The following is a 14,715-nucleotide window of genomic DNA, read 5'->3' on the forward strand; positions in this document are numbered from 1 at the left end:
ATGATATCTTAGAATTTCTAAAGTACCTGAAATTATAGGGTGATGCAGAAACCTTTTCTGCAAAGAATCGAAATAAGTAGGAAGTAAGATATTCGCTGAAGATTTCATCAGACACTAAAACATATGGATTCTTTGAATACAGGTTTAGTCCTTGTGATTTGTCCACCGTCTCCTTCATGGTTTGCTCAACCCATTTTTCAGTATCAATTTTCTATTGAGCGTTTCCAACACTCCATTTTTTTATCATCAAACTTTTGGCCATTTAGACCATCTACATTTTTGCTGCTTCATCAGCATTCATAGTTATCATAACTGAATCATTGGTTATCAATCCGAGGTGTTTCAAGAATTTTGAAGGGTTTGAATGCAGATGGTATTCGTCAAGATACAAATGATGTTTAAGATGAAATCAAGTGGCAAACTTGAAGAAATGTTTAGTTTCATATATTATAATCAATATGTTAATACGTTTTAATTGTCCAATATTAGTAGTCTAATGTTAGTAGTCCACAGTTAGTAGTACATATATAGTTCAATATATAATCTTAGAATTAATCGACGTATCATGACCCATTGTACCGCTATTATCTTTGAAGTAATCTCTTCGTATTGTGTACATGTGTCCCGATTTATCCGACGTATGTAAAGTGCGTAAAATAAATAACAGTATGTAAATGATGATAAATAAAGTGCGTAAAATAAATAACAGTATGTAAATAAAATGCGTAAAATAAATAACAGTATGTAAATGACGATAAATAAAATTGCGAGTATTAAAATTGCGATAATTAAAATGACAATAAATAAAATGTAATAAGGAAATAGTCATAACGGTTATAGGAACAGTTAGCTAGAATTTTGTTATCGTGGATTCTTAACAAAATTTTACATACATAATTAGTTTGTTTCTAACAAATTTTATTGTATCCATTATTTCTTCATTATGCCACTTGTTGGATTTTGATCTGTCAAAATCCAAATATGAAATTGAATGAAAATGATTGTTCTTCGGTGAACGGATACGTATATTTACGGATGCAATAGGATAGTTAATAACTGTTGAATCAGAATTGAAGAATGTACAGTATAACATGTTAATGTGAGATCTAAATATTTCTAGGGTATTACCTACCCGTTAAAATATTCTCATCATTAATAGTTTGTACAAAAGAATTTTTAATTACAATCTTTATAAAAGTATACCTACATATATATTTTCTTCATATGTAATCATGGATTTAACGAGTTAGTATAATATTAAACTCATTTGATTTACCGTTAGAACTAGAATACATAATCTCTAAAATATTAGAGATTACATAATCACCATATCGAACGAGGATAAATGATGTAGAACATCATGTAGAACGATGATTACGCTCGAGGTACAAATTGTGATGTTGATGCATGTGTTGTTGGTGGTACTGGCATTGTTGGTGCCAGTGTTAACTGTGATGCCTGCAAGTTGTGCATCGTACTCTCCAAAGCTACTACTCGAGCACGAAGTTCGTTGACTTCTTCTAATACTCCGGGATGATTGGCGGTTTGAACAAGGGAATGAATAAGATTTAGAATTGTAGATATTATGTAATAATTGCGAGCTACTCTGGAAATGAGGGTGAAAATGGTGTTTTGAACTGGTTCGCCGGTAAGTGCTTCAGGTTCTTCTCCAAGAGGTGAATTTGGTTGATGGAAAAGATTGCCTTCTTCTCGTCTCAATTGATTAAGTCAACTACAAACCCATCCCCAATTCATCCAGAATTGATGATGGCTAATTGGTTAATCCATTCCGATTACGCTGCCTTCGGAGCTCAAGTGGATATCCATATCGGAATAGCTGTCAGAATAGCTAACGGAATCCGAGGGACTTGAACTAGCTGCAAGTTCCATCTGGTACAGTCAGATGAAGGATTTTCGATATGAAATAGATTTATAGGACGTAGATTAGTACCATGTAATACATAATTTACATATGCATATATAATACCAAAATCCCATAAGTTATGGAGGAATCTTCGAAAGTTGTCAGGCATAGTTTATAGTAACAGATGAGCTAAGATATGAGTTTTGTATATACACTATATGATCAATCCTTAATTAGTGAGTTACTTAATTACGGATTGAGTGCAATGAGATTAAGATGGAGAATGGGATGTTTGATGATTATTTTGGGCCCTGATGATCGTCTTTCACTTTATCCATCAAGTGATCAACTACCCCGACCCGGTCTTGATTGTCAATTAGCATAATTCACCTTAGCACAATGTAGAAATTCCTTGGGCGAAGTCACAAGTGAAGATCACAAAGGCTTGGGCAAATGGCAGAGAATCAACAACCTATAAATGAGAGGCCAAGCTCCCTATTTATAGTATTCGAAATATTCGCGGTCTGCGGACTATTTAACTATCCGCGGAAACTTAGCAGATTAAACCGAAGTCTTTTATTAAAGCGGAAACATAACCGCTATACTTGTTTTCAACGGATATTCCACACCTTTTTATTATAGTTCGCGTTACTTCTGCTTTTGGCCTTTAGCCAATAAAATATACATATACAATGCTATGCATATGATCAAGTCCCCCCAGTTTATTATGATATATCTTGCGAAGTAAATGCATCATGATAAACTCTTAAAAGTGTGCAATTATTCATGACCGCTATCTGCATTATAATATTTTCGCTATGCCTTTATTACCGTTACAGCAAACAAAGTTACCGTTTTCATCCGTTAGCGAAAATATTACCATTTAAATTATTACAACGTACACTTAACGTAATTGATTAGCATTCGTTCTTCCCCTATATATATATCATTGTCCATAACCACAAATTTCCCACTCGGTACTCTGAAATATCTCGCAATTTATTCAAATATTCACATCTTCTTAGAAACTTCTTTCTTTCTTGTAGTTCATTTTATCATGAAGATCGACGAAGTGGATTCCAAGGTTAACCCAAAAACCTTGATCACGAGGCTATTAAAAAGCTGGGAGGCCAAATCGACGTCATCAAAAGAGAAGTAAACAATTCCAAACGTCGATTTTACCTCCAAATCTCCCTATACGAAGCCAAGCTACACCTAACGACCATTCCATACGCCGCCACAATCACAAAGCAAAAAGCTCAAACAACAAGACGCCGCTATTTATGATAATCCAATTACATCGTATTATGAAGTGGACCAGCAAACTGGTACATCGCGATTATTATTTCATGTTTATAACATGCGTTATACTTTTATTTCGCCAGCTAACTAATTGCTTTATTTTACAGGCGATTTCACTGGTGACCCCATTTTTTCGAGCCCAAACACTCTTGACCAAATCACAGAATTGTTCCGCACTCCACCCGACTCTTATGGGGTACGGATTGAGGGTTTATCAGGATATACTTATGCCTCTGCTGCTGCAGCACTGGATCAGCTCCAACAAATGAAGTTGGCCATCCCAGGCGAACTTCGCCGCGAATTTTCAAAGCTTTCTGCACTTGATGCGCATAATAGTTTTGTGTAGAATTTCTACATGTGTTTCAATTATGCGTATGATATGATTTGCCGTCAAGAACAGTTTTTCAACATTCTTGAGGCTGAAAAGGCAAAGTACAATGCCAAGAAAGCCAAAGCTACAGACAGCGAGAAGCGCTGTGTCGACGTCTCTTATGAACTCACCGTAGTAAAATCCGCGGTTGATAACTTAAAACTGCAGGTTTCCATTGCAGCTGAAAAAGAAAACAGCCTCCAAGCTACCATTAATGCATTAACAGAGGAGGTTACGAAGGTCACTGCGGAGCGAGACAACACTCTAGCTGCCACAACTTCTGCAAAGCTTGAATTCACCAAGCTTCGCCAACACTTGCCAGAGTTTGCCAGGAAAGTTCTTAATTCTCATCATGTTTCTGTTCAGTTTTTGACATATGCCGCCGTGCTACGATTGCGCTTGCGCGAAAGAGTGGAATTTTTGGATGAAATTGCTCCCTACTGCACCATACCAGATCCACTACCATCGGTGATTGAAGACCGCGTATGTTCGCTCGTAGATGCTCGGGATGCATTTGCTACCGCGAAAGAAAACATAGCGAACATTCCAATCCCAAAAATTACAACAATAAGCGAGCAGGACGATGCAACTACAAATGATATCATCGAGCTCGATTTGTCTAAGCCATGATTATATTGTAAAATTTAGCACGCAGCTATCTCTGCGTCTTTATTAATAAAATTTTCGCATTTCCATATATATTCGCAAGTACATTATATAGTGCTTCCATTAATAATATTCATAACACGGACTTGTCCTTTGCAATTTCCAACTTTTATTATTGTGCACATAATAAGTATGTACTTTTGCGAAACAATCTGTATGCGTGTATATTTATACGTTATGAATCTTCTAAGTCCGCTAAAGCGACCCTTAGGAAATCAATTAGCATTGCGAAGCATCTAAGTATTGGAAAAATCAAACACTTAGGATTTTAAGTTCCTTTCGCAATAGTTATTTTCTGCAAAAGTGGGCAATTTCATCACTTTGCTATTTAAACATTGCGAAACACCTCATCATTATGAAACAAAATACAAAATATTTCATAAACTTTTGGCATTTCACAAATAAACGCTTTGCATACTCTTACAAGTGTCAACTTTTGAGATTCCTACAAGTGTGATCAAGACTTGCAAAAATTAAAAATAAAAACACATATAAAGAATATCAAGTGTAGGCCTTGCAATGAATTTCACACTTTATGCATATGCATTTTGGCCTTCATATTATTTTCACAGAATTACGCATAATATCGCTTTAACAAAGCAGCATGCCACGCATTAGGTAAAGTTCGCCCTTCCACATCTACGAGCTTATATGAACCTGCTGCATTAATTGCCACAACTTGATAAGGACCCTCCCAATTAGGTCCTAATTTGCCAAGCTTTTCTGCTCTACTTGCATCGTTATTTCGCAGTACCCATTTGCCTACATCAAAAGATAAAGCACACACTCTTTTGTTGTAGTACTTAGCTATTTACTGTTTATTATTTGCCTCTCTAATAGTAGCCATTAACCTTCGCTCTTCGATGAAATTCAGATTTTCGCCTAATGCATCATCGTTTGCTTTTTCCTCAAAGTTAGCAACTCTATGCGTTGTCACAAGAATTTCTGCGGGTATTACTGCCTCAGAGCCATATACCAAACTAAAAGGTGTTCCCCTGAGCTTCTCTTGAAAGTAGTGCGATGTGCCCAAAACACATTGGGTAATTCATCTACCCAACCAGTTCGCTTTTCGCATAACCTCTTTTTAATAGCGCTTACAATATCGCGGTTGGTTACTTCACATAAGCCATTAGCCTGTGGATGTGCCACTGATGTAAACTTTTGTATTATATTTAAATCAGTGCACCATGTCTTAAAAGGATCTTTCGCTATTTGTGCGCCATTATCACTAACCAACTCACGCAGAATACCAAATCTGCAAACAATGTATTCCCATACAAAATTTCCCACTTGCACACCAGTGATAGTGCGAACCGCCTTAGCTTCAACCCATTTTGTAAAATAGTCAATTGCCACAATCAGAAACTTGACATTCCCAGGTCCTGCGGGAAAAGGTCCTACAATGTCAATAGCCCACTTGTTAAATGGCCATGGCGAATTAACAGGAATCATATCATGCCTTGGCATCCGATTCTGCGGAGCATGTCTTTGACAACTTTTACAACGCTTAACAATCTTTGCAACATCGCGATATAGGGATGGCCAAAAGTAACCCATCCGCATAATTTTTGCCGCAATAGTTTTATAACCTGAATGTAGTGCACAAGAACCATTATGCACTTCATCAACTATCATTTCAGCCTCAATTGGGCCCACACATCGCATCATTGGACCGCAGTATGATTTACGATACAAAATATCATTTTGAATGATATATATTGGTGCTCGCTCTCTTACAAAGCGAGCTTCGCGCTTATCATTTGGCAAAATATCACTACGAATGTATTGCAGGATTGGTTCCATTCAATTTGGCTGTTCTTCTTCAACAGACGCAACCATTAAGTCGTTATCTATTGACTTGCTTGGAAACTCCTCAACCCAAACTTGTTTTTGAAAGTGCGAAAACGTTAGAGTGGCAAACTTACTCAAAGCATCCGCCTTCTTATTTTGACTTCTTGGCACTTGCGCGAGTTCAAAATGCTCAAACCGCTCTGCCAATTCTTTCAATAACTACAAATATTTCTGCATTGAAGAATCATGTGCTTCGAAAGAACCATTAAACTGATTTGCTACTAATTGCGAATCTGTAAATGCTCGCAACTTAGTGTGAAAGGATCCGAAACTAATCATCCGGACGTTGTCCATATTGATTACAAACGAATTACAATAGTTGATAACATTGCGAGGTACTTGCCCTCTATATGATACATCTTACAAACGTTGCATTTATTCTTAAAAGGCAATCTATAGTTACATCCAGAATTGACATAATCGCCTGACATTTCATAATATTCAAATGACATAAACCGCCATTTACTTAATAATAGTCTCTATGAACTTCAATGACTCGAATGCAACGCCTTATGATATAAGTCCTTAATAGCCTCAAGTAGTATCCTTAGTACGAGCTAATGCACAGCGGAAGACTTAATTCATACCTGAGAATAACATGCTTTAAAATGTCAACATAAAGTTGGTGAGATATAGGTTTAATGCCGGCAGCGATATATATATATATATATATATATATATATATATATATATATATATATATATATATATATATATATATATATATATAGACCACAAGATTTCATATATAAACATTTTCATAAAAATATTCTAAGTGGTTGAGCACTTGGTAACCATACTTAACATTCAATCACGTCGCATATTCCCTTTAATATGAAATCTTACTACACCGTACCAAGTGTAGTCACAAAACGAAGTACTGTGCAACCGTTGAATACTGGTCGTCCAGTCCGGTTGGGGTTGTCAGGCCCGATAGATCTATCAACAGGATTCGCGTTTACAATACCGCTGTAAATATTAGTTACCAAGCTACAGGGAAGTATGCCAGTGGTACAACTCAACGTAGAATATATTTTTCAGTTACTTGTGTCCATAACGTAAATCATTTATAAAAACAGCGCATGTATTCTCAGCCCAAAAATATTTAGAGTTTAAAAGGGACTATATACTCACTTTCGTCTTGAAGATATATATATTTTGACTTGGTCTCCGGTTGATATCACGAACCTATCCATATATAATATATCAATACCTTTTCTTTTTAAACAAACGTCACATATATATACTTGTTATACTTTTAATAATTCCTTAGTCCGTAGTTAGCAGTTCAATGTTAGTAATTCAATTTTAATGGTTCATTTTTAGATGTTTAATAAACCCCCAACGAAATAATAAAACCCCCATCGTATATGTATTGGTCGAGATTAATCTTGACCCACGGTACCGGTGTTGTCAAATGACGTGTTGCGTACATAAAGTACCGGTGTTGTCAAATGACGTGTTGCGTACAATCATGGGATCTTATGATTAATCTTCTCGTGTTGTTTACGGGTAATCCTGAACCATATAAAATTGAATTATAAGTACATATATATAAAATATCATGTTATCTTAAAAAGATGTGATTTATTTAATTTTTCCCAATTATTTTCGTGGCTAAACTAGTCTTGGATATCCGATTTTGTTTCGGTCATAGTTTCTTCGTTACAACTCCGTTTTCGTTGATTCAACTTGCCATCTCCTTGGATCGAGTCCCTCTTTAAGACTATGAACTGTAAATACCTTAGTTTGTATTCAAAATCACACGGCATAGGTGAAACTTTAGTGAAACTTATGAAGTTAAACATTTTTGTTACAAAAAATATCTTTTAATGACCATTTTTCTAAAAATACTTATACTTTGAATTAAATCATGAAATTTTTATGTGTTAACATATTTATAGTAAAAATCATTTTTCCAGAGAATAAACTTCCAATTCAAAGTTTAAGATGGTTTTTAATTATCCAACCCAAAACAGCCCCCGGTTGCACTCCGACGTCGTAAAAACAGTTTTTAAGGTGTTCTTTGAAAAACCAAGTTATACCTTGTTAAATTAGCATATACTTAAGTTATATTACAGGTCTTGAAGTATTTTAAAAGTTAAGTTAGAAGAATCTATTTAGTTTGCAAACAAGTTTGAAAACTTTCAAACTATGTTCTTGTTGTTAAAATTGTATACCACAAAATATGATAGCTATATATATATGAATCGAATAAAGTTATGAACATAGTTACTACCTCAAGTTCCTTGGACAAGGTTGCTGTAAAAGAGGAGTAAAAAGCTAGAACCAAAAGGGTGATGGAATTGGAAGAAAGATTGGAAGTAAGTTTGTGTTCTTGGAAGGATTTCTTGAAGTGTTTTTGTAAGGTTTTCTTATGAGGTTTAAGTGTTGTTTTTGAAGCTAAATGATGGGGAAAATGCTTAGAGATGATCAAGTATGAAGTTAAGAGTATTTTGAGAGAGAAATGGAAGTGTAAGTATGAGAAAATGGGGTGAAGAAATGGTGTGCATGCATAAAAACGTTTTTAGGTTATAAAGGAAAAAAAAAATACCTAACTTTGTTTTCTTGCTAAATAATTCATGCTACTTGACAAATGGTTGGTTCCACATGTTTCTTAATCATTTAAGGCTGCTAAGGAGCAGATTTTTATTGGTATATACCAATAGTAAATACATCTAGAAGCTGCGTATGATACGGGTACATATACCCTAGGTATACGTATAGAAATCTTTGAGAAAACGGAACGAGGATTCAAATATAGCTATCTTTTGTAAATATAATTATATTGTTTTATGTATTTAAGTCTTTAAAAGTGATTAAATACATTACTTATACGATATATGTATAAACATTATAGGTCATAAGTATTTAAGTCAAATAACGTTACGTATGGTTATCGTTTTGAAAACTTAAGTTAGTAGTTTCAAAATATACTTATAACTTATTGTTATTAATACAAAATGAGATATTAAAGCATTTTTAGATCATGTTAAATATGTATATATACATATATATACACAAACGTATAATTATCATATATTGTATAGTTCGTGATATCATCGGTCAAACTAGACGGTCAAACGTTGTGTAAAACTCTTTTCGAAAACATAAGTCTCAACAATTTGGATTACTTATCATGTTGGTAAGGTTTAATTTATGTAAATATTAATCTTATAAGTATAGAACGATCGAAAAAGTGCGGGTCAACTTTAGGGTTTTTGCTTATCGTGTCGGAACCATATAGAGATTAGAGTTTAAATTTGGTCGGAAATTTTCGGGTCGTTACAGTACCCACCCGTTAAAGAAATTTCGTCCTCGAAATTTGGTAGAGGTTGTCATAAATAACAATAGGAATGTTTTCATGACGAATATGAGGTAATAATGAAATTTTATCATTATTGAAAGATTTAGATAAAACGATTCGGTTATGTGAGACGCACGAGCGAAGCTATCACAAAAGAGTGAAATGAGTAAATATAGAATTGTTGTAACCGATGACGTGATTAGGATTGATTTCCGGAATTTATGGAAAATCTTACGTAATAAGATTTGGTTCTTTGGCGATCAAGATCTTCTTTGATTTAGTGCGGCGATCTGTTTCGATTTCTTTGTCGAATATTTTGCTATAAATCCATTTCCTTCTCTTCCTTATTTCCACAACTCACATCTTCTATCCTTTCTCCTTCAACTCATACCTTAAAGTATTCTTTTAAATGCTCCATCCCGTTCTAATTCTTGTTATACTTCTAACTTTCATATCTTTCATTCTTCTCTTTCATTTATCGCCAGAAGAATCTATTTACTTCTATCCTTTCCTCAGAATTATAATATTTTTAATTCTCCCGTGTCTTTACGTTGCAATACGTATTGATATACACGGTTTGTAAATCCTGGGTGATTTTCGGCCTTTGTATTCTTCATTATTTTTCAAAGCTTCATACTTTCGTTTTCTCTTCCTGACTTCGAGTCAAGCGAGTAATGGTCCGGAATTTGTAGATATGAGATTCGAAATGAGTATAGCTAATGCTCTAAGAAAGAAATGGTAATAGGACAAATTTTGATTTGTCAAATTACCAGAATACCCCGGAAAAGATAGAACTGTCAGGATGACATGTTCCTATTATGTTTGAGAATTGGATAGAATGTAAGAGCCGTGTAACATGGCACATGATGATGGTACTGTGAATCATCACATTTCATTAGAAACTTAACATGACTTACTGTAATATAATGAAGTTGATCAAGTTTCATTATATTATACTAATTCATGCATCAGTTCCCAACACTGCTTCAGAACATTCCTATTTTAAACTTGAAGGTTTTAGAACTTAGAAACTAACACAGTTTCTTTTATGTTGTAACGCAGATATTACGGAGAGATAAATATTCTCAGATAAGAATAGTTGTGAAAATATTTTCAGAAATATGGAGAATATGTATAACGGAAGATATGAAGATATCTTATAATATCTAGGATAAGATGATGATGAAGAATATCATCGGGAAAGGTTTAGGATAAGGGGTAGGGTTTTTACTGATGGTTTCAGCAGGCACTGAATCGTTTGAATCCTTTGAAAGCAGATTCAGTTCTTGTGATTTATCTACATCCTCCTTCATACTTTGCTCAATCCGTTTTCCAGTTCCAACTCTCCTCTTTTTCTAAGCTTTACCAACACAATGTACTTCATCATTAAACTTTTGACTGTTAAAGTCGTTTACAGTTTTTGCTGCTTCTTCAGCATTTCAAGAACTACTTCATAGTCCAGGATTTTTTTTCAGAACTTCACATTCGAAATATGTAATTCTTAGGGATAGTCGTTCTCGGTATAACTGGGAGAATTTCTACGAGATTTTCAAAATACTGATTGCGGATCTCGCCAAAGAGATAACGAGTTGCTGGTACGTCTGCTGATGATGTTGTGAAAAAGGTTCTCCGGTAACAACGGCGAAAGGACAAAGTATAAATATCGAGATTATAATAGGAGTAGTCTCACTGAGAAGTCGAAGTGGAGCTGTGACAAAATTAGCTTCTTGAAAAGGAATCGTATGATTGTTTTTGATAATGAATGATAAGGAATTCGACGCGGATACGTTTTAACTATAACTTCGGTTTCGAAAAATTTTCAGGTGCATCACTGTATGCATAAATCTTTCTTCCGTAAACGAGGTGCGGCTGGTTCAACTTCTCGATCGAGGTGTTTTCAAGAATCATGAAAAGATTTGAATGAGGATTATAATTGTCGAAGTACAAATGAGGTTTAGGATGAAATCAAGTGGCAAACTTGAAGAATTATTTAGTTTCATATGTTATAATCAATATTTTAATTTAATTCATTTTAATTGTCCAAAGTTAGCAGTCCAATAGTCCGATGGTTCAATGATTCATATATAATTTAATATATAATATTCGAATTAAATAATACGTATCGTGACCCGTATACCGGTCTCGGTGTCGATCACAACTCAAAGTATATATATATTTTGAAATCAACTCCGACCCTGTATAGCCAACTCCCGCCTTCACATATAGAGTGTCTACGGTTGTTCCGAAATATATATATAGATGGGTCGATATGATAAGTCGAAACCTTGCATACGTGTCCCGTTATTTAAAGTGCGTAAAAGTAAATAACAGAAATTAAATGATGATAAATAAAATTGCGAGAATGTAAATTGCGATAAATTAAATGTTAATCAGTTAACTGGGAACAGTTAGCCGGAACAGTTAGCGTGAAATCCTATCACAATTTCAATTAATTAATTCGTTTGTTTCTAACACTTTTTATTTTTGTCCAATGTTTTCTTCATTATGCCACTTGTTGGATTCTGATAGATCAAAATCCAAATATGAAATTTGAATAGAAATGGTTATTCTGTGGTGAACGGATACGTATATCGGTAGTTGTAAGTAGGATAGTAAATGACCGTTGAATCAGATTTAGAGAATGTACAACGTAACTTATTAATGTGAATTCTAAATATTCCTCGGGTACTACCCACCCGTTAAAATATTTTCATCATTAACAGTTTGTACGAAAGAATTTTTAATTACAATCTTTATAAAAATATACTTGCATATATATTTTCTTCAGATGTAATCATAGATTCAATGAGTCAATGAAGTATTAAACTCATTTGATTTATCGTTAATACTAGATTACATAACTTCCAAAGCATTAGAGATTACATAATCGCCAGGTCGAACGAAGATAAATGAGGTAAAACGATACGTAAAGCGAAGATAATCGATGTAGAACGATATATAGAACGAAGATCATACTCGAAGTTCCGATGAGGTTTTTGAGGTATGTGATGTTGATATCCGAGATACAGTTTGTGATGTTGAGATTTTGGGGGTGACAAAAGTACTGTCGGCGTTGTTGATAGTGATACAGATTATGCTGCTGGTGCTGCTGCTGGTGTTTGTAACCTTCGCACCGTATTTTCTAAAGCCACTACCCGAGCGCGAAGCTCGTTGACTTCTTCTATTATACCGGGATGATTAACAGTTGGAACGAGCGAATGAACAAGATTCGAAATATGGGATAGTATGTAATCATGACGAGATACTCTAGAAATGAGCGAGAAAATGGTGTTTCGAATAGGTTCGCCGGTAAGTGCTTCAGGTTCATCGTTAAGAGGACAATTTGGTGGATGGAATGGATCACCTTCTTCTTGTCTCCAGAGATTTAGTATATTACGAACCCATCCCCAATTCATCCAAAATAGATGATGGGAAATTGGTTGATCCATTCCGGTGACGCTGTTCTCGGAGCTCGAATGGAAATCCATATCGGCGTAGCTATCGAAGTAGGAGGAATTCGAACTGGATGAAGAATCCATCTTGTATAGTCGGAGAAATGAATTTTTGGTTTGGAATAGATTATAGGAGTTGGGTTTGGTACTCTTCAATACATAATTTACATATGTATATATAATATCAAAATCCCATGAATTACGGAGAATCTTTGAAATACGTCAGGCAATGTCTATAGTAACAGATACGCTAAGATATGAATTTTGTCTATACACTATCGATGCACTAAATGCAGTAAGACGTGTCTAAACTTAAGAATGATAAGCAGGCAGTTCCCTAAGGATGATAAGCAGATGATTTCCGACTAGGATTGATAAGCAAAACTTTTGACAGGCAGACACGGTCAAAGTCCAGACTCACTTAATGTATCCTAACAACTACTAGTTAGACACACTAATGCAAAGCCTGGTTCGCTAAGACCAACGCTCTGATACCAACTGAAAGGATCCGAAACTAATCATCCGGACGTTGTCCATATTGATTACAAACGAATTACAATAGTTGATAACATTGCGAGGTACTTGCCCTCTATATGATACATCTTACAAACGTTGCATTTATTCTTAAAAGGCAATCTATAGTTACATCCAGAATTGACATAATCGCCTGACATTTCATAATATTCAAATGACATAAACCGCCATTTACTTAATAATAGTCTCTATGAACTTCAATGACTCGAATGCAACGCCTTATGATATAAGTCCTTAATAGCCTCAAGTAGTATCCTTAGTACGAGCTAATGCACAGCGGAAGACTTAATTCATACCTGAGAATAACATTCTTTAAAATGTCAACATAAAGTTGGTGAGATATAGGTTTAATGCCGGCAGCGATATATATATATATATATATATATATATATATATATATATATATATATATATATATATATATATATATATATATATATATATATATATATATATATATATATATATATATATATATATATATATATATAGACCACAAGATTTCATATATAAACATTTTCATAAAAATATTCTAAGTGGTTGAGCACTTGGTAACCATACTTAACATTCAATCACGTCGCATATTCCCTTTAATATGAAATCTTACTACACCGTACCAAGTGTAGTGACAAAACGAAGTACTGTGCAACCGTTGAATACTGGTCGTCCAGTCCGGTTGGGGTTGTCAGGCCCGATAGATCTATCAACAGGATTCGCGTTTACAATACCGCTGTAAATATTAGTTACCAAGCTACAGGGAAGTATGCCAGTGGTACAACTCAACGTAGAATATATTTTTCAGTTACTTGTGTCCATAACGTAAATCATTTATAAAAACAGCGCATGTATTCTCAGCCCAAAAATATTTAGAGTTTAAAAGGGACTATATACTCACTTTCGTCTTGAAGATATATATATTTTGACTTGGTCTCCAGTTGATATCACGAACCTATCCATATATAATATATCAATACCTTTTCTTTTTAAACAAACGTCACATATATATACTTGTTATACTTTTAATACTTTTAATAATTCCTTAGTCCGTAGTTAGCAGTTCGATGTTAGTAATTCAATTTTAATGGTTCATTTTTAGATGTTTAATAAACCCCCAACGAAATAATAAAACCCCCATCGTATATGTATTGGTCGAGATTAATCTTGACCCACGGTACCGGTGTTGTCAAATGACGTGTTGCGTACATAAAGTACCGGTGTTGTCAAATGACGTGTTGCGTACAATCATGGGATCTTATGATTAATCTTCTCGTGTTGTTTACGGGTAATCCTGAACCATATAAAATTGAATTATAAGTACATATATATAAAATATCATGTTATCTTAAAAAGATGTGATTTATTTAATTTT

Source organism: Rutidosis leptorrhynchoides, chromosome 2, assembly GCF_046630445.1.
Source record: "Rutidosis leptorrhynchoides isolate AG116_Rl617_1_P2 chromosome 2, CSIRO_AGI_Rlap_v1, whole genome shotgun sequence".
NCBI lineage: Eukaryota > Viridiplantae > Streptophyta > Magnoliopsida > Asterales > Asteraceae > Rutidosis > Rutidosis leptorrhynchoides.